Below are 17,802 nucleotides of genomic sequence, written 5' to 3'. Positions count from 1 at the left end.
AGGCCCCTGTCACATTATTGGATTTTAAGGTGAGCATACTCACCTTAAGATCATTGCTGTGCTCACGGGAAACTGTTTGCCCCAAATTTGGTACAGAGTGGGCCATGTGAGGTGTCAAATGAATGCTGATATTGTGCTGATTCTATCTATGGTATTCATGTACTTGTTTGGAGTTTGTATGGGGAGTTATGACTATGGGCTCTGCTGATGCTGTGTATGGACTGCCTGTCATGAGGAAGGAATGTCCAATGAGTGACTCTGCTAATCAGTATGGCTCCAAGGACAATTGTTCTCAGGGTGGCCAATACACACCTGAGGAATGTGTGTGAAAAGCTGCAAAGCAGCCAGGGCACAATCACTGCTGGCATATGAAACAGGTCACTTGACTATGTAACGAGCTCCAGCTTGGGAGACACCAGAAATGAATATCAAATGCCATGAGGGGGGCTCCATCTTGTCTTCAGTCTTGCTACTTATCCCAGATGCAGCGTTGCTAAGGACAGAGACACAGGAAGGATTGCTGACCCATCCTGACATATGATGTACGCCAAAGACTTTTATGCTAGTAGTTTGTAACATCTCCGCTAAGATCCTGCATCAAGAACTTGCTGATTGATGTAGACAATGTATTCTCCTTAACAGCCTTACTCTCAACCTTTTCTTTCTTTTGTTAATACACCTTTAGATTCTAAAGGATTGGTCCATTGTGATCTTGTGGGTAAGATCTAAAGTATAAATTGACCAGGGATTCATGGCTGGTTCTTTGGAACCGGCTGGATCTGTTCTGGGTTGGAGAGATTGGGCTCTATAACCTCTCACCTGTGTGTAAGCCAAGGGCTGATTGTGGCATAGGAAGAACTAGGGTATCTGAGGGGTTTTGCTCATGAGGCTTCCTGCAGGCTGGATTGGCAGCTGAAGTGCTCAGTGTGACTGGTTTGTGGCCTGTTTTGGAAAGGTCTCCAGTCAAGGGCTGTCAGCAGTCCTGGGTTTGAGCAATTTGCCCTTAATGGATTCCCTCAGCAGTGCCCAGGCCCAGCCTGGCCCGGCCAATCACAGTCCTGCCCTCTACAAACCTCAAGATTACTGTTGCTAATAGAAACTCACTGTTAATTACATAATTAGTCAAGCCATTTTGCTAGGACTGCATCTGAGCAGTTGCAATTGAATTATTAAAGAGATTAAACCTTTTAACTTTCTCATGTTAGTTGATCAAACTTTATTGTAAATTAAGTAAAATATTTATGTCCATTACATACTGTGGAGGTAGGCCTCACTAGCCTGGCCAAAGACTGAACCGTACGCAGTGCGTCCTTCGTCAGAAGCGAGCTTCCTAAGCAAGTTGAGCACGAAACCACAATGCTGTTAAACAAACAAACAAAAAATCGCACTGCTTGCAATTTGTTATCGGGTCAAGCAGATGTTACCATCTAAGAGTAAAGTGCCTTACTTCCTCTTTTCTCTGTAAATTTCCACTGTGACTTTGTAAGAAGGTATAAATATCTCAGACATTGAGTGTGAGGAGAGGCTTATATTGGGAAGGGATAACTCCCTGCTGTCTGCAACAACCTCCACCCCCCACAGCTGGGATATTAAAATGGTTTTGTCTGACTTGAAACCTAAAGCTAGCATGTGTTTCCACAACAATTCTGGTGCCGTGACTCAGATCCACACATCCTGCTTTTCGTTCGGGAAAAACCATGGGCCACTCCCTGCCTAACTCCAGGCACCACAAGCAAGGTGAGGGGCCTTTTAAATCCCTACTTTGAGAATCAGTAGAGGGCTTCCGGTTGGCTTCAGGTGCTTGGTGGAATTGCTGGATCCGAACCTTTAAACTCAGGCCAGTTCAAAACCAGTGTGCCTGCTTTAAAAAAAAACAGTTCTGTCAGGAATTTGGAAATAAGAACGTTCTGGTGGGAGAGTCTGGTATATAAGTCCGGTTGTTAAATCATGCGTTTGTTGAGTGTGTGAATGTATCTGACTGAGTGCATGATTCCTGAGAAATGAGTGTTGAGTCTTGTCACCTCCCTGGGATAGACTCCTGGGGCATACGTTAGCCACCCTGGCTGCCCGCTGCAAAGGAGCAACCAGCTCTAGCAGTTAAAGTCTCGGATGGTATGAGGTCTCAGTGGTGACTAACCCCATTTACCCCTCCCTGTCTCTGGCTACATCCCGTTACTGGGGGGGGTCAGGATCACCTCAGCGACAGAAATCGCGGGATGATGCCTGGGTAGTGATGGGTCATGATCACCTCGGCGACAGAAATCGCGGGATGATGCCTGGGTAGTGATGGGTCATGATCACCTCGGCGACAGAAATCGCGGGATGATGCCTGGGTAGTGATGGGTCATGATCACCTCGGCGACAGAAATCGCGGGATGATGCCTGGACGGTGCAGACTTCCCCACTAGTGTACCTGTGTTTCCCTGTGTAAATGAGGTAATAGGTACTGGACAGTCAAAGGAGATTCCCGTTCCCCCGTTAAGGGGACTCCAGCATACTATATGTATGTGCATTGCTCTCCTAAAACTTGCAAGTTTCTGGATAAGTGGGATGTGTACACATAAAATGATTCATCTAAACAGTTTCTACTGAAAGGTACTTTTAATATAGGTAAAATAGTGCACTTGAAGGGTGCCTTGGAATCCAGACGATCTAAGATACCCCAGGTTCAATGGGATGCCTTTTTCAATTGGTATGAGGAGGTGTCCAAAAGGAAAACTGAATCTCAAATTAGGAGTCTAAAAGACTCGCAAAAAACAAAATGACAAAAATTTAAAAAAACCTTAAGTTATATTTTAAAAAAATCAAGAAAAATTGGCTACTCCTTGAAATCTGATCTGCAGTGGTAGAGGAAAATGTCCAAGCACTTAAATAAATCCCGGGTAAGGCGTCTAAAGGGCTCCCCCAAAAAATTAAAAAGCCAATTGAAATCTTTTAAAACAATCAAATTTAAACCTTTGGCTACAGACACTTTGTTAAATCTACTAAAAAAAAAGAGATAAGAAATTCTATTAACACTTAACTGGTTAACTGCATACAATAATGGAATATATACATTATAAATTTATAAAAGCTGCACCCTTAAAGGTTAAATTTGCTCTCTAAGAAAACAAATCATACACTTTTGGCTTGCTTTCAGATCCAAGGTTGTATGAATAACAAACTGCCTGTTTATTTCAGAAAAATGTGGGGCCTGCTGTCCCCCATAAGTAAGCTTGTACCATTGTATATGATTCTTTTCCAGAAAAAAAAATCTTTTTGATTGCTGGAATAGTAACTAGCAAATGCCTTGTTTTAAAAAAGAGTTTGTAGCAGTAAATTCTCTCATCACAATAATTTGAAGCTTTACACATTAAAAGCCCTAATCAGCAGTACAAGAGAGAAACTAAAACATGCCACCTTTAACTTAATAATTGAACAATAAAGTAACAGCAGGCTAATCAAAATTAGCAAAGACATCTGTAAAGTATTCTAAAATATAATGTGCCACCCCCATGGAGGTAGAAATATTTTCTTTGTCTTTCAGAACATCAAAAAGCGCTGGTACCAGGTTAAAAAAAAAAAGCAACAACCATGGTTCTCTGTCATGACATAATGTTGTTTTTGTGGTGGTTTGTGTTGTTTTAATATGTTTTGCAAATGTACATAGAATATTGTTTTTAAATAAAAAAATATTTTAAGTAAAGCAAAAGTGTAACTTTAAACAAAAAAAATTAATAATTGGGCCCAATCAAATGGCAATTCAAAATTTAGTAAAAAATAGTATTGTAAAAATTGTTTAAGCTAAAAGAATGTTAACAATGTCTCCACTGCTCCTGCTACTCTTATGGAGCTGAAGAAAAAAAGCAAAATTTGCAGTGTGAAAAGGAGGCTTGAAAGTGGGGTACCAATCCCCTTCCACTGGGTTTGCTTTGTTTAAATTGCCATACTAAAGAAATATTCAGCTTTTGCAACTTGCACACTAATTATAAAAGTGGTTTAGCCAGAGATGACAAAGAATCTGTAAGTAACACAAAACGGGCAAGTGAGACAGCAAAATATTTAAATACAATGAGGAAACTAGTAACCCCACCATTGCAATAATGGCCACTTTCCCTGCTATTCGTTGGTGCCAGACACTTTAAAAGGCCACAAAAAATCATTAGATTAAATGATCTTTTGCTCGCCTTTCCTAACCTTAAAGCTTGTAGATAAGATTCCCTTCTTCTCTTGACTGCACTAACTTGCACTTGTATTTTAGTTAAAGGACTGTCTGCCAATATTTATACTTACTCCCGATATGCCTTTGGCATTGTCCATAATTGTAGACAGTTGTGAAAGCAACGTGGCTTCCTTACCTTTGCTGGTTTCCCCATCTACAATAGCTGTTATGTAAATGTACTTCTTTGTGCTTTCCTTTACCCTCCTCCTTGTCTATTGTCAAGTGTCAAGCACACTTGGCCCCTTCTCGTGTGCCCCACTTGGTGGCCCATATGAGCACGGGGGGATGATTGCAGCAGGATTGTTTCACCCCACATTTTCCTGCTGTGGTGGCACATTACTGCAGTACTGTTTAGCTTATAGCATTGGACAAAGGGTAAAAACTAACATTGCAGCACTCCCCCCCCACCCCCCTACTGTGGGGACCCTTTGTGAATTTACAAATGGATTTTGTACAAATGCCTACATCTTGTGGATATGAGTACATTCTTGTAATCATTAATATGTTTTCGGGATGGGTAGAAGCTTATTCTGATGCTACTATGGTTGCCAAGAAACTCCTCAGAGAATTAATCCCCCGGTTCGGAGTGCCTCTTTCTTTAGACAGTAACTGGGGAACTCATTTCACAGGACAAGTAGTTCAAAACATATGGGCTGCTCTAGGAATCCAACAGCATTTACACTGTGCGTACCATCCACAGTCCAGTGGAGTGGCAGAAAGAAAAAACTCTGACCTAAAAACCAAATTAGCTAAAATCTGTGAGGACTCTGACCTTAATTGGCCAGATGCATTACCTTTGGCCTTAATGTATATTGGGGTACAGGGAATAGGAAACATGGGTTATCTCCCCACAAAATTTTAACCGGTAGACCTATGAGATTATTACATACCCCACCTAGAGCACCGCATCAATTTGATCTACATATAATAGATGATGTTATGTTAAGTTACTGTAAAGCCTAAATGAAATGTGTAGGGTCTATTCCCACTCAGGCCAAGGAAGCCCTTCTTGAACCTGCATTGGAGCCATGTCATCCTTTAGAGCCTGGAGACTGGGTCTACATCAAGGCACACCAGCGGAAAAATGCCCTCCAACCTCGCTGGAAAGGGTCTTATCAAGTCCCGCTCACACTTCTGTAAAATGTGAAGGACTCCAGAGCTGGGTACACACATCGCACTGCAAAAAGGTACCTCCCCCTGCTGATCTACATCCGTTCTCAGCTACTGCACCTCCAATTGCAGCACAATCAGTTACACATTCTACAGAAACAGAGTCTCCACGATTTAACTTACGATCACGAAGGAAAGAGGATTTAATAATCCCCATGACTGAATTGTTTGGTACAAGATTTGTTGTTTTCATGATTCTGGGAGTTATAGGAGTTTGTTATTGGATATATATATATATATATATATTCCACGCGCAGGATCAGGTAGGGAGGCAGAGCTTCAGAGTCTCAATGCGAGGATGAGACGATTGTGTAGAGAGGAGGGGTTTGGATTTATTAGGAACTGGGGACACTTTTGGGAGAGGGGGAGCCTATACAGGAAAGATGGGCTCCACCTAAACCAGGGTGGAATCAGACTGCTGGCACTAAACATTAAAAAGGCTGTAGAGCCGTTTTTAAACTAAGATGAGCGAAAGCTGATTGGTGCAGAGATGCACGTAAATCAGATGGAGACTTCTCGTAGAGGAGAATCCATTGATAGAGATTCTCTAAGCTGTAGTCAGAAAGAGAGGAGGGGAGAGGACAAACCATGTGCGAGAGTAGACAAGCAACTGCATATAAAGGAATCCAATACATCAGGGAAGGGCAGACAAATAAGCAGTGGCAAATTTTTAAAGTGCTTCTACACAAATGCTAGGAGTCTGACTAATAAGATGGGTGAACTAGAGTACCTCGTATTAAAGGAGGAGATTGACATAATAGGCATCACTGAAACCTGGTGGAATGAGGAAAATCTGTGGGGGACAATCATACTGGGATATAAAATATATCAGAAGGATAGAGCAGGCCGGGTGGATGGTGGAATCGCACTGTATGTGAAAGATAATGTAGAATCAAATGAAATAAAAATATTAAATGAAGCAATAGGTTCAATAGAATCACTATGGATAGTAATTCCATGCTCCAATAATAAGAAATTAGCAGTAGGAATATATTATTGACCACCTGACCAGGACAGCGATACTGACATTGAAATGCTGAGGGAGATTAGAGAGGCTACCAAAATAAAGAAGTCTATAATAATGGGGGATTTTAATTATCCCCATAGTGACTGGATACATGTCACTTCAGGAAGAGAAGCTAAGATAAAATTTCTCAATGGCTTAAATGACTGCTTCTTGGAGAAGCTGGTACAAGAACCCACAAGGGGAGAAACAATTCTCGATTTAGTCCTGAGTGGAGTGCAGGATCAGGCCCAGGAGATAACCATTACAGGACCGCTTGGAAATAGTGACCATAACATAATGACATTTAACATTCTTGTGGTAGGAAGAACACCTCAGCAGTCCAGCACTCTGGCATTTAATTTAAAAAAGGGGAATTACACAAAAATGAGACAAATTACATTTGTCTGTGCTTGTGGATCCCGCTGTCTATGGCCTGGAAAAGTCCTATGTAGCAATGTGGTTTTTCTGTAACCCTATTGGAAGGCCTGTAGGTATTCAGTAGGTCTAAACTGAAGCCTTCTTCTGCAGCCAGATGGAAGAGCAGTAGCAATTAGTTGTAAAGCCTGGAGTCACATGCTCGTATTCCAGCTATATGACATTTAAATAGTGTCACACACAGCTGGGGGGTGGAGGGAGGTGTCTTATCCTAGTGGCACCCACTGTTACCAGGCAGGAAACAGATCTCACGGTGAGTAGAGAAAACTTAACAGCATTTTGTCTGGTAAAAGACTGCTTACCAATAGTTGTGGTTGTGCAATAGGCATTCTATGATTATCATCCTCACTTTCCTATTGTTTGTCTGTGTGATAGTCTGGTTTGGATCTCTTTCTGTCTGCTGTATAATTGATTTTGCTAGGTGTAAATCAACTAAGGTGGTGGGGTATGATTGGTTAGGTAATTCTGTTACAGTATGTTATATTTGGTTAGTGAAATTATACTAAAATAATTGGTTAAGGAAGAATTAGGCAGTATTGAGTTTCTCTATATAAACTGGGGTCCAAGAAGGAGACCAGCAAAAAGAAGGAAAAGGGGAGAAGAGAAGAGGAAGGAAAAGGGAAAGGAAAACCAAGGCAGAGGAGAGAAGACCTTGAAGCAGAACTCACCTCCAAGGCAGCCTAACACGAGAACAGCCAGAACTCCTTTGCACAGCTGTTGAAATGGTTTGCTGTGTGAATTCTATGGCAGGTGATATTAGGACTGCGCACTGGGATTATTTACCAGTTTCCCTGGCTCCCCAATGCATGTAGCTGTGATGGCTGAGTGGTTAAGGCTTTGGGCTCAAAGCCTAATAGGGTTTCCCTGTGCAGGTTCAAATCCTGCTCACAGCGAAGTCTCTGTTTTGGCCACACCCCTTTCTAGGGCAACAAGGGCCTCTCTGAGTTACCACCAGTGGGACTGTTAGTGTCAATGTCTAACTAATTGCACCATTAGGCCCTCTCTTCACTCAGGTGGAGATTTCTGCTGCAATCTATCTCGGGGGTTACGTCTACACTGCAGGCTTTTTGCACAAAAACTTGCAGAGCGTCTATACTGCACGCATGTTCTTGCGCAAGTAAATTTACAGTACAGCATCAGAAAACACTTCTTCTTCTGGAAGAGTTATTCCTCTCCCCATGAGGAATAAACCCTCTTGTGCAAGAGTTCTTCCACAAGAGGGCAGTGTCGAAAGGCAACATTAATTTCTTGCGCAAGAAGCAGCTATCTGAAATGGCCATCAGCGCTTTCTTGCGCAAGGGAGCGTCCATACTGCCATGGATGCTCTTGCGGAAAAGCACATCTCTTGCACAAAAGCACATGGCAGTGTGAACGCTCCCTTGTGCAAGACCTTTTGCACAAGAACTATTCCGCAAAAGAGTTATTGCACAAGAAGCTGCCAGTGGCCGCTCTACCTCGACTTAGAGCCCCAGGAGGCACTGGGGAGTAATGACTTTGAATGGCCCTGGGCAGGAGCTATTTTGAAATAGCAGCAGTGGAGTGTCCACACTACCACTATTTCAAAATAGCTATTTCGGAAGAGGCGATGTCCCTCATGCAATAAGATTTACTGATTTGGAACTAAGCCGTGGCTGGCTTTTGAGGTGAGTGAGTAGGAAGAGAGAGGGGCCACTGGAGGCTCTTGGCCCTCTGGATGGCTCTGCTTGTGAAAAAAATAGGGACCATACACCATTGGAGAATGTGGGTGTCAATTCCATTGCCTTTTACATGCTAAGCAAGCACTCTACCACTTGAGCTAATTCCCCTGCTATAGAAGCGCCAGATCTTTTGGTGACTCTGCCCTTCTCCACAGGGACGTCTGTCTTCCAGGTAAGTTAGTCGAGGGAAAGGAGAAGGCTCCAACGAGGCTCCTCCTCACACTCGTGCTTGTGACCCTCATTCTCACTCTGGCCTCAAGGGCAGATCTCCAGAAGGCAACTCCCTGCAACAAAGTCAGGGGGGCATTTCTGAGAGGGCCCCTGCCCTGCAGCCTGTCCCACCTGGCCATTGTCATGGACTCTCTGTGAGGTCATCGCCTCCCAACCTCCTTTAGCCAATAAGCTGAAGGGCTGCAAAAGGCCCTTGTGATGTCCTGAAAATAATCGGTGTAACGGCATTCCACAAGAGGGTTTTCGTTGCGCTAGAAGGGGCAGTGTAGACAGCTCCTTCTGGCACAAGAGCTTCTTCCGCAAATATGCTGGCTCATTAGCTATGCAAATGAGGCTCAGCAATATTCCACTTTTAGCCTCATTTGCATATTACTCGTGCAAGAAGCCGTGAGTGTAGACATAGCCTTCTTGTCAGCTGACTGCAAAACACCTCACACCGGTGAGTGAGGGTGAGAGTGGATAAACCCAGCTGTGCTGCAGAACAGCAGTTAGGTGGGGAAAGAGAAGGGCCCCCTTGGCCTCAGTGAGCAACACACACATATAAGAAAACTTCAGTTGAAGAGGCCACTTCATGTGTCAGGATGGCCGACTGGTGTAAGGCACCAGACTCAAACTACTGTCTTTCTTTCAGTGGGGTACTCTGGTCTCTGAATGGAGATGTGGGTCTCCCCTGCCATTGTAGAAGTGCTTGCTTAGGATTTCTCTTAGGCTTCATCTACACAGCAGCGTTCCTTGGGAATAACGGTCATTATTCCGAAATAACAATGGGAGCGTCTACACAGCAATTCCATTATTGCGACTCAATGTTGGTGTGAGCATCCGTCCTGCTCTGGGACGTGTCTCTGTTGCAGGAACCTGCCCAGGCGGCTCTCGCAGTGAGGCCCCTCCCTGGCAGCACCGAGCAGTGAGAGCTGAGTGAAGGGGAGGCAGGACCAGGGGGAGAAGGCTCCATGACTGTGTCAGAGGGAGGCTCTGCCCTGGCCAGTGGGGAATCGTTGCCTCTCCAAGGGGCCCAGGCCTGGTGGGTCATTTCCCCAGGTTACTGAGTGGGGGCTGGAGCCAGTTCTGGGTTTTCTCCTTCAACAACCAAACTGAACCAATGGATCTTGTGCTGACCTGACTGTGCTGGGCTAGTACTGTGTGCGCCATGGAGCTTCCTGTAGCGCTGCCCATGAGGGGCAGCCTGGGTGAGGAGAGGGGCAGTTTGAGTCACCCAGCTCTGCCCATTCTGGAGGGCTTGTGAAAATGGCAGGTGCTGTCTTGGCAGTGAGGGATAGGTGGGAAAGGGGCCCTGAGTGAACCTCTTGGGTCACAGCTGCTGTAACAATGAGGTAAGATGAATGAGCAGGCAGTTGTCTGTGATAACTGGGGCTGGTTTTCCTGACTGGGAATTGAACACAGGCCTCAGCAATGAAAGTACTGAATCCTAGCCACTAGGGACACATGAAGATGCCTTTGCCATTACCTACATTTTCTGTCCCCTTCAGGACGTTGGTCCATTTTCCATTGTCCAGCGAGGACAAGAACAGAAACCAAACAGAACATCAGAACAGCCAGACTGGGCCAGGCCAGTTGCCCAGCTAGCCCAGGATCCTGTCTCACGACAGCAGCCAATTTCACTGCCCAGCGGGAATCCTCAGGACAGATAATTCTTAAGTGATCCCTCCTGTTGCCCATTCCCAGCTTCTAGAATACACCAGCTAGAGACACCTGCCCTGTCCATCCTGGTTAAATGTCATTGATTGACCTTTCCTGCATTAAATTATCCAGTTCTGTTTTGGACCTTCTTGTAGATTTCACCTTCACAACATCCTCTGGCAAGGAGTTCCACTGGGTGCAAAAATGCTTCCTTTCGGTTTATTTTTAATTAGGTTACTTGCCAGTTTCATTCTGTCACCTGGGATCTTCTTATTGCTTTCTGCACCTGTCACCACTACCTAATCTCTGTCCCATCACGCCTTGGTCTTCCCTTTCCCAAGCTGAGAAGAAGAAGTTCCATGAACTCCTGGGAGCTGCTGTTCCAAAGAAGAGGCATTTCCTGTGGAGAAGATGGCCAAGCCCAATCCCCTACACAGAGCCCCAGAAAATACCAATGGACACTGGGCACTTGTAAAGCTCCCTCTCGGGCAGCACTACGGAATGGATCCGGCTGGCCATCGGGCTGACTAACGCCATCAACAGACGAGTCCCCGTGAGACTTCTCAGCCCAAGTGCAGAGACTGTGGAGTCTCCCACTCCTAGCCCAGTGGCAGAGGGGCAGCACCCTGAGGAGGTGGGTCCCGAGGCAGCGGAGACCTTTGAAGGGAACGGAGACGTAAGGTCAGAAGGAAGGCGAAAAAGTCACCTCTTCTCAGGTGAGATGTGGTGGGAAACTAACAGATCCGGTGCAAGCCAAGCTCCAAGGGCTGGTTCCTGCCCTGGTGGCTCCTTGCAGGGCCTGGCTTGAGAAGCGCCAAGGAGCCATGTGTGACCACGAGAAAGGGTGCAGAAGGAACATGGATGAAGGAGCAGGGTGGGTGTCTAGCCAGGATAGAGGGAGCAGGAACAAGGGAGGGTGTCAAACAAGCTGGGGGTGCTGGATGGGAAGAAAGTGAGGGAATTGGGGATGCTGGGGTCTGGGCATGAGGCGGGACATTATGTGGCTTTGTGTCCCCTTGCTGCAAAGGTGACAGCCACACTGCCCCAAAGGTGCACAGCCACAGTAGTGGGCCCTGGACTGAGTGGCTGCAATGACCTGGTCCCACATAAGGGACTGCTGAGAAGTCTCAGCCCCAGCCCTGTGTCCTCCCATCTCAGCCTAACCTGTTTATTTATCTCCCACATGCTCCTGAAAGCCAGCACACAGGCCACCCATCCCTGCACCAGGGGGCAGGCCCTGGAACTGCCTTGTGGGCACCCAGGGGAACCGCAAAAAGAGACGACCCTGTGTTTCTGCCTGGATTTGAACCAGGGACCTTTTGCATGTCAGGCAAATGTGATAATCACTACACCACAGAAACACACTTCATTGGGTTTTCTGATTCTGTACTTAAACTTGGGCAAATATTTGGTTGCTAACCCTTTTGCCAGCAGAGTTTGCTGCAGGGCAAAGGAATTCTCTGTTGTCAATTTTGTGCCCTCAAGAAGGGACCAAACTGAAGGAGGCCGGGCCCCCAACGGGGGACTCCAACCTAAACCCTGAGACCAAGGAGTTTACAAGCCAGAGAATCAAAGTTTGCTCCATTTTTCCCTCCCCCAACCTTGCAGAACCTCAAAGGCAACTCCACAGTCCCAGGTACTGGGGGAGATGTGCATGTTAGAGCCTCTGCCCACTGAGCTGTAGCCTTCTGTGCCCAGGGAGCCACCACCAGGGTGGGAAGGTAGGAGGGAAATGGCCGAACTTTGCGAGACAACCGTGATGTCTGGGACCATACAGTAGAACAGTTTAGAGGTGGGTCTGAGTAGGACACAGTGGCTTAGCTTGCTAAAGCACTTGCTTAATAAACAGGAGCTCCTAGGCTCAGTTACTGTTGGTGCCCTGTTGCAGCTTTTGCTCACATTTACTTATGGCTTTCTGGGACACAGAAGAGACCTCCCCTGGCCACCCATGGAACTGCTGATTCAGGAAAAGGCTGATTGGAGAGGTGTGGGGGGAAGAAGGAAACCACAAGTCCCAAGAGGTTTCTCCCCAACAGGTGAGAAGCACCTGATGCCCACAGACCCTGACTCTCCATGGCTGCAGGAGCTGCAGAGGTTGCTCCCTCAAACTCTCTAGGCCCTGACCCCCTCAGGATATCACAAGGGTGTATGGTGCTGGCTCTCCTGTCCCAGCAATTGCAGTCAGAGCCCTGCCTTTCCAGTGCCCGTCACAGCAGCCTGTGCACCTGCTCCAGGCTTGTGGTTTCCTTCTTCCCAATGCTCCTCCCCAATCAGCCTTTTCCTGAACCAGCAGCTCCATGGGTGGCCAGGGGAGGTCTCTTCTGTGTCACAGAAGGACCTAGGAAAATGTGAGCACTGGTTACAGCAAGGCACCACTGGGACTTGAACCCAGAATCTCCTGTTTATGAGGCAGGTACTTTAGCCAACTAAGGTATAGTGCCTTTCTCCAAAGTCTTTTTAAAATGGCTCTTTATGTTTCCAGATAACACTTTTGACTCCCAAAGTGCAGCCATTCCCCATTCCCCTCCAGCCATCGAGCACAGGTGGTGTCTGGCCCCCCGGGAACAGAAAGCTACAGCTCAGTGGGCAGGGGGCTTTGGCTTCCTTGCCCATGGGATGCTTGGCAGGAAGGGCTGCTCAGCAGCGCTGGGGTCCACCTGTGGAGGAAGGGAAGAGTATTTGGGTGCAGACTGGCTAACCTAGTGAGGAGGCTTTAAACTAGGTTTAATGGGGGCAGGTGCCCAAAGCCCAGAGGTAAGTGAATCACATGGACACCTGGGAGAGAGCAGGGGCTGTAACCGCAGAGATAAAGGAGGGACAAGGGACCATTGGGAAGCAAAATCTAATGTGTGTCTTAGATGCTGGTACAGACACACAGGAACATAAGAATGGCCATACTGGGTCAGACCAAAGATCCATCTAGCCCAGTATCCTGTCTGCCAACAGAGGCCAGCACCAGGTGCCCCAGAGGGGGTGGGCCAAAGACAATGATCAAGCGATTTGTTTCTGCCATCCCTCTCCAGCCTCTGACAACAGAGGTCAAGGACACCATTTTATCCCCTGGCTAATAGCCTTTTATGGACCTAACCTCCATGAAATTATCTAGCTTCTCTTTAAACTCTATTATAGTCCTAGCCTTCAGAGCCTCCTGTGGTAAGGAGTTCCACAGGTTGACTACATGCTGTGTGAAGAAGAACTTTCTTTTATTAGTTTTAAACCTGCTACCCATTAATTTCATTTGGTGTCCTCTAGTTCTTCAATTTAGGGAACTAATAAATAACTTTTCTTTATGGACCCTCTCCACACCACTCATGATTTTATAGACCTTCTATCATATTCCCTCTCAGTCTCCTCTTTTCTAAACTGAAAAGTCCCAGTCGCTTTAACCTCTCCTCATATGGGACCCATTCCAAACCCCTAATCATTTTAGTTGCCCTTTTCTGAACCCTTTCCAAGGCCAAAATATCTTTTTTGAGGTGAGGAGACCACATCTGTACACAGTATTCAAGATGTGGGCGTACCATAGTTTTATGCAGGGGCAGTAAGGTATTCTGGGTCTTATTTTCTATCCGTTTCTTAATATTTCCTAGCATCCTATTTGCCTTTTTGACCGCCGCTGCACACTGTGTGGAAGTTTTCAGAGAACTGTCCACGATAACGCCAAGATCTCTTTCCTGATTTGTCATAGCCAAATTAGCCCCCATCATATTGTACGTATAGTTGGGGTTATTTTTCCCAATGTGCATTACTTTACACTTATCCACATTAAATTTCATTTGCCATTTTGTTGCCCAATCACTCAGTTTGGTGAGATCTTCTTGGAGCCCCTCACAGTCTGCTTCTCTCTTGACTATCCTAAACAGTTTGGTATCATCTGCAAACTTTACCACCTCACTGCTTACCCCTTTCTCCAGATCATTTATGAATAAGTTGAACAGGATTGGTCCTAGGACTGACCCTTGGGGGACACCACTAGTTACTCCTCTCCATTCTGAAAATTTACCATTTATTCCTACCCTTTGTTTCCTGTCTTTTAACCAGTTCTCAATCTATGAAAGGACCTTCCCTCTTATCCCATGGCCATGTCATTTACACAAGAGCCTTTGGTGAGGGACCTTGTCAAAGGCTTTCTGAAAATCTAAATATACTATATCTACTGGATCCCCCTTGTCCACATGTTTGTTAACTCCTTCAAAGAACTCTGGGGCTATGTCTACACTGGCATGAATTTCCAGAAATGCTTAAAACGGAACAGTTTTCCGTTATAAGTATTTCCGGAAAAAGATCGTCTACATTGGCAGGATGCTTTTCTGGAAAAGCCCTTTTTCCGGAAAAGCATCTGTGGCCAATGTAGACATGCTTTTCCGGAAAAAAGCCCCGATCGTCATTTTTGTGATCGGGGCTTTTTTTGCGGAAAACACTACTGTGCTATCTACACTGGCCCTTTTCCGGAACAGTTTTCCGGAAAAAGGACTTTTGCCCGAGCGGGAGCAGCATAGTTTTTCCAGAAAAGCAGCTGATTTCTTACAGTAGATCGTCAGTGCTTTTCCGTAAATTCAAGGGGCCAGTGTAGACAACTCGCAGATTATTCCGGAAAACTGGCTGATTTTCCAGAATAAGTGGCCCAGTGTAGACACAGCCTAATAGATTAGTAAGACAGGATTTCCCTTTACAGAAACCATGTTGACTTTTGTCCAACAAATTATGTTCTTCTACATGCTTCACAATTTTATTCTTTACTATTGTTTTGACTAATTTGCCCGGTACTGAAGTTAGACTTACCGGTCTGTAGTTGCCCGGATCGCCTCTAGAGCCCTTTTTAAATATTGGTGTCACGTTGGCTACCTTCCAGTCATTAGGTACGGAAGCTGATTTAAAGGATAGGTTACAAACCACAGATAATAGTTCAGCAATTTCCCATTTGAGTTCTATTAGAACCCTTGGATGAATGCCATCCGGTCCCGGAGATTTGTTAACATTAAGTTTTTCTATTTGTTCCAAAACCTCCTCTAATGACACTTCAATCTGGGACAGTTCCTCAGATTCATCACCCAGAAAGGACGGTGCAGATTTGGGAATCTCCCCAACGTCCTCAGCCATGAAGACTGAAGCAAAGAAATCATTTAGTTTCTCCGCAATGGCTTTATTATCCTTGATTGCTCTTTTTATAGCTCGATCATCTAGGGGACCCAAAGGTTTTTTAGTATGCTTCCTGCTTCTAATGTACTTAAAAAAACATTTTGTTATTTCTTTTTGAGTTTTTGGCTAGCTGTTCCTCAAAATCTTTTTTTGCTTTTCTTACTACATTTTTACACTTGATTGGACAGTGTTTATGTTCCTTTCTATTTATCTCACTAGGATTGGACTTCTACTTCTTAAAAGATACCTTTTTGTCCCTCACTGCTTCTTTCACATGGTGGTTAAGCCAGAGTGACTCTTTTTTAGGTCTCTTGCTATGTTTTTTAATTTGGGTTATACCGTTAAGTTGGGCCTCTATTATGGTGTCTTTACAAAGTTTCCATGTAGCTTGCAGGGATTTGGCTCTAGTCACTGTGCCTTTTAATTTCTGTTTAACTAACCTCCTCATTTTTGTGTAATTCCCCTTTTTGAAATTAAATGCCAGAGTGCTGGACTGCTGAGGTGTTCTTCCCACCACAGGAATGTTGAATGTTATTATATTATGGTCACTATTCCCAAGCGGTCCAGTAACGGTTATTTCCTAGACCTGATTCTGCGCTCCACACATTACCCTGGACTATGTGTAATAAGCAGGAAGAAGTTGATATCACAGGGACTTGGTGGGATAATACACATAACTGGAACTTTGGCACAGAAGGCTACAGCTTGCTCTGGAAGGACTGGCAGGGAAAAAGGGAGGAGGAGTTTCCTTATCTATGAAACATGCAAACACTTGGCCTGAGGCGGAGATGGACACAGGAGACAGACTTCTCAGGAGTCTCTGGGTGAGGTTAAAGGGGTAAAACCCCAGGGTGATGTCACACTAGGTGTCTATTACAGACACCTCCCCAGGCAGAAGAGGTGCCTGAGGCTTTTTAAACAATGAACAAAATCATCCAAAGTGCAGTTGGTTTCACTCACACTCAGCCTCATCCACAGCTGGGAGGCAGTTTGCAAGGAGCTGAAAAGAAACAGAAGAGGGGAAACTGCTAGTGCTGGTCTGTGTCTGCCCTCCCCAGGCCAGCGAATCCCCTCCGCAGGGAGTTACAGGATGGACTTTGCCTGCCTGACTTTTATCCAGGGAACTGCTCCCTTTGAGCCAAATGGGACACCCACTGCACTGCGGAAACCAGCCCGTTGCCTTTTTGGAAGAGGGAAGGAGCCCCTGGAAACACTTAGCCCCTGGCTGGCTCTGCCTGTGAAAAAGAGGAACAAACATCTATCATTGGAGAATGTGGGTATTGATCCCACTGCCTCACGCATGCAAAGCAAGCGCTTTACCACTTGAACTAGTTCCCCTGCCTAGGAGCAGTTTTCCTGCCCCACCCACCTTGTTCTAGAGCCCACAACGTCCCTCCTGCTAAACCCTCATCTAAAACTCAGCAAATCTCCAGAGAAGTTGCGTTTCCCTTTACAAGACTCTGCACAGCTCAGTTCCAATCAGCCGGTCTTCCCTAAAGCCCGGGTGGGGTCTTTGCTAGATTAACGTGCCTAAGGAAAGAAGTTGGAAGCGCAACAGACACATAAAAGGGGACGAGGGACAGTTTGAGTCACACACGCGGCAGGGGGCACAGCTCAGCCAGGGACCTTATCCACTCACAGAGCTTCCCAGCTTCTCCACTCCCCAAACCCCACCAGGCAAACTGCCCCATGGGCCTCGCCCGCACCATGCTCAGGGCCTGGGGATTTTCTGTCCATTTGCCAGACCAAGTAACTAGCCCCCCACTGCTCTAGAGTCTCTGCCTCTCATGGGCCTTCTCATCCTCAGGCTCCACTTTGTCTCCAGACAGACCCTGCTACAGCCACCTCCCTCTGGCTGTCACTCCTGGGCCTTCTAGAGCAAAATGTGCCCCTTCATTCTGACTTTGGATACCTGGGCTTTTAGCACTCACACGAGCAGTTGCTAGTGAGGGGTCTGAACAGCTTCTGCAGAGAGAGAGAGAACCACCACTGTTGAGCATCTTTGCAAATCGTCTCAGAGAGCAGAATAAGTTAAGTTCTTTGTCAGTGAGAGGAAACAATCACCCCAGGTGGGACTTGAAGCCACAATCCATGACTTAGGAGTCCAGGGGGGAAGACAGAAAACAGACCCCGAGACAGAAATTCACCCTTCTAAATGGCCCTTCTTCAACTTTTAGCTCCTGATTAAGCCCCTTTGAAGAAGCCAGATACACAGGAAGGGCTGATCATTCCCCTCTGAAAATCAGCTTTCCATGGGTATCTGTAGCTGGCTCTGAGTCATGGGC

The 17,802-nt window shown here is 45.9% G+C and overlaps 2 non-coding genes across 2 annotated transcripts; one reads left to right on the top strand and one right to left on the bottom strand.

The window, feature by feature from the left end:
• Positions 1-7,623: 7,623 nt before the first annotated feature.
• TRNAL-CAA (transfer RNA leucine (anticodon CAA)) lies at positions 7,624-7,705 on the top strand. The gene has a single exon. It is a non-coding gene; the product is annotated as a tRNA-Leu (tRNA).
• Positions 7,706-11,666: 3,961 nt separating this feature from the next.
• Positions 11,667-11,739, bottom strand: TRNAV-GAC (transfer RNA valine (anticodon GAC)). Its single transcript has one exon. It is a non-coding gene; the product is annotated as a tRNA-Val (tRNA).
• Positions 11,740-17,802: the final 6,063 nt, after the last annotated feature.

The sequence above is a fragment of the Pelodiscus sinensis genome, chromosome 28 (genome assembly GCF_052426305.1).
Source record: "Pelodiscus sinensis isolate ZL-2025 chromosome 28, ASM5242630v1, whole genome shotgun sequence".
NCBI classification, from domain to species: Eukaryota; Metazoa; Chordata; order Testudines; family Trionychidae; genus Pelodiscus; species Pelodiscus sinensis.
This window is presented reverse-complemented; position numbering and strand designations above follow the sequence as displayed.